The following is a 3,546-nucleotide window of genomic DNA, read 5'->3' on the forward strand; positions in this document are numbered from 1 at the left end:
CCAGAGGGAATGATAGAGGCAGGCGAGGAGGGGGTAATGCGTCGTACGGTCGTACTGACATTGCTGAGGACCAATGTGCATATTGTAAAGAGTTCGGGCATTGAGCTGAAGATTGTCCGGTACTTCGCGAGCAACGTAGCCAGCGAGGTCGAGGTGGTGGAAGGTCGAGGAATAGTTATTCAGGAGCGAGAGGTGGTGGAAGTGATCGTGGTAGGTTTGAAGCGAGGGGTCGTGGTCAGGACGAACAAAATACCTTTGATAGACGGAATCAATATCAGATATCGGAGGGTGAGCATGTGGAGCATCAGGATTATGTGCATGCATAGGATTGCGTAGGATGGGGTACGGAATCAGTTGAAGTGCCAGTAGATCAAAGAGGTCCATATGTATCAGCGGGCATTTTGGGTTCTACTGATCAGTTTTTAGCTGACACAGGAGCTACTCGTAGTGCTTTGTCCAAAAACTTGGTTCCAAGGGCTCCCCTGTCTGGCGAAATGATAACATGTATAGGGTTTGATGGCACACCCTCTCCTAGCCCATTATCACAACCTCTTGCACTTTGTATTGACAAATTTTTCAGCTTTTGTCCATTTTTGTTGTCACCTCACACTCCAGATAACATTATGGGCATTGATTTGCTCAAATACTTTCGAGCAACGATACGCTGCGCTCCTGAAGGAGTGCGGGTTATTTTGAACGACAATTACCCAGATTCAGACAGATTTTGTACAATGAAGGAAATTGAAGCATTAGCCTCTCTCCCACACACGTTATGGGCGACATCAGATATGGATGTGGGACAGATGCTTATTCCACCTATTCGAATCACTGTTAAGGAGGGAATACTTTTGCCACGTGTACCACAGTATAAGATCTCTAGGGAAGGTGAAATTGCTCTGACGCATATCGTTCAGGATTTGATCATTGCAGGAGTAGTGGAGGAAGTTCCTTACAATGTCTGTAACAGCCCTATTCTTCCGATCCTTAAGAAAGATACTGACGACAAGGTCTATCGATTTATTATTGATTTGAGAGAAATTAACAAAATTGTCATTCCCCAATACCCGGTGGTGTCTGACATCACGACATTGCTTACATTGGTCCCCCCAACAGCAACGACCTTTTCTGTTATTGACCTTAAGAACGCATTCTTCTCCATTCCTATTCATCCTAACAGCAGATACCTATTTGGCTTCACGTTAAATAATAAATCGTATAGATTTTGTCGTGTTCCCCAAGGTTACACTGAGAGTCCTAGCATCTATAGCCAGGCTTTAAAAAGACAGCTTGACTCTTTTGAATTACAATCCGGAGTGGCCCTTATACAGTATGTTGATGATCTCTTGTTGGCTGCAGACACCTATGCACAATGTGAGGAGAGTACTCTTGCTTTGCTTTCCTTTTTGGCTCAGAACAATCATAAAGTCTCTAAGAAGAAGCTACAATACTGTAGACCCAAGGTGACCTACCTCGGTCATCTTTTGTCTAAGGAGGGGCGTGCATTAACATCAGATCGAATTCAAGCAATTTTAGATACGCCAGTCCCCCGCACTCAGAGAGATGTACGCGCCTTCATAGGACTAACGTCCTTTTGCAGACAATGGATCATGGGGTTTTCACACATTATCAAACCCTTGTTAGCGTTATTGTCCAAAACTATGCCAATGCCCCTTGAATGGACAGACGAATGTCAAAATGCTTTTGAACAATTGAGACAGGCCCTTTGCTCTGCACCCGTGTTAGGTACACCAGATCACACAAAGATCTTCACGTTGTATGTGCACGAGAAAGATGGGTGCGCGTTATCAGTGTTAGTGCAGGCACGCGGGGATAAGCAGAGGCCATGCGCGTATTTTTCAGCCATCCTTGATCCTGTAGCACGAGGGTTACCTGGGTGTTTCCGAGCAGTTGCAGCAACAGCAGTAGCTATATGGCAAAGTGAGGGAATAGTTTTGTCGCACAAATTGTTGGTGCTAGTTCCCCATGCAGTAGATGCCCTGTTAAATCAAACAAAGACTCAGTATCTTACGAGCGCACGGTTAACAGGATATGAGCTCACACTCTTGGCGCCACATATCACACTGAAAAGATGTGCTACTCTGAACCCTGCCACTTTATTGCCCTATCCGGTTGAAGAGGGTCAGGAGGAAAAATATCATGATTGTGTTTTTCTGCCTGAGGAACAAACAAAGGGTCGTGTCGACTTACAGGATATGCCACTTCCAGATGTGGATGGGGAACTGTGGGTTGATGGATCGTGTTTGAGGCTGCCAGATGGCACAACTTCTGCAGCATATGCGATCACGACGCTTAAGACAGTGGTAGAAACAGCACGAATACCCCAGAAATCGGCCCAAGCAGCGGAGCTGATAGCTTTGACAAGAGCCTGCGAATTAAGTGCTGGCTTATGTGTGAACATCTACACAGACAGCCGGTACGCCTTCGGAGTAGCGGATGACTTCGGTTTACTCTGGAGAGAGCGTGGGTTTTTGACCTCTCATGGAGTACACATTATGCACGGAGAACTAGTGCGTGATCTCCTAAACGCGTTGCTTTGTCCAAAGAAAGTAGCGATAATCAAATGCAGTGCACACAAAAAGGTCACTGACAAAGTGGGACAAGGCAATGCTTTTGCAGACAGTATAGCAAGACAAACAGCTATGTCCCGAAATGACTCCCCCATTTATGTAGTGAAGTCGCAGGCCAAGCGATGGCATGATGCTAGAGCAGAGATACTAGACATCCAAAAATCAGGGACTGAAGCGGAACTTGTAACATGGGCAGCAGAAGGGGTGTTGGATGATGAGGGTTGCTGGAGGAGCAAGGACATGGAACGATGGAAATTGCCTGCAGCTTTCTTGCAAGCGATGGTCCAGATGACACATGGGTTGGCACATGTTGGAGCTCTTGCAACCACTCGATTGTTAACACGAGTTTGGGAGCATCCTGAGATTGCCAATACTGCTAAGAGAATAGTGCAGACCTGTTTGATATGTTTACAGCACAATCCTGCAAAAGGGCCACATACTCCGAAAGGAGGGTTCGTTCCACCTTCTGCACCATTCGAGGTACTTCAAATGGATTACATCCAGCTTGAGCGTTGCAATAACCTTAAGTATGTCTTAGTGGTGGTGTGTGCTTTTAGCAAATGGGTTGAGGCCTTCCCCACGAAAGATAATACAGCTTTGACAACAGCTAAGGTTCTGCTCAAAGAGTACTTCCCTCGATTTGGAGTTTGCAAATTTTTGTGGAACGATAATGGTCCTCATTTTGTTGGGAAAATTGTGGAGTACGTGCTAAAGGGATTGGGGATCCAGCAAAAGTTTCATGCTGTGTTTCATCCTCAGTCAGCAGGTCTTGTCGAGCGGTACAATGCCACGCTGAAACTAAAATTGGCTAAGATTGTGGCGTCCACGTCATTGAAGTGGCCGCACGCCTTGCCGCTAGCATTACTCTCTATTAGATCAGTGCCCCACTCTCAAACTGGCCTCACACCTTATGAGGTGGTGTTTAGAAGGCCTATGAACATATGGGGAGTTCCTAAGC

The sequence above is a fragment of the Lissotriton vulgaris genome, chromosome 8 (assembly GCF_964263255.1).
Source record: "Lissotriton vulgaris chromosome 8, aLisVul1.2, whole genome shotgun sequence".
NCBI lineage: Eukaryota > Metazoa > Chordata > Amphibia > Caudata > Salamandridae > Lissotriton > Lissotriton vulgaris.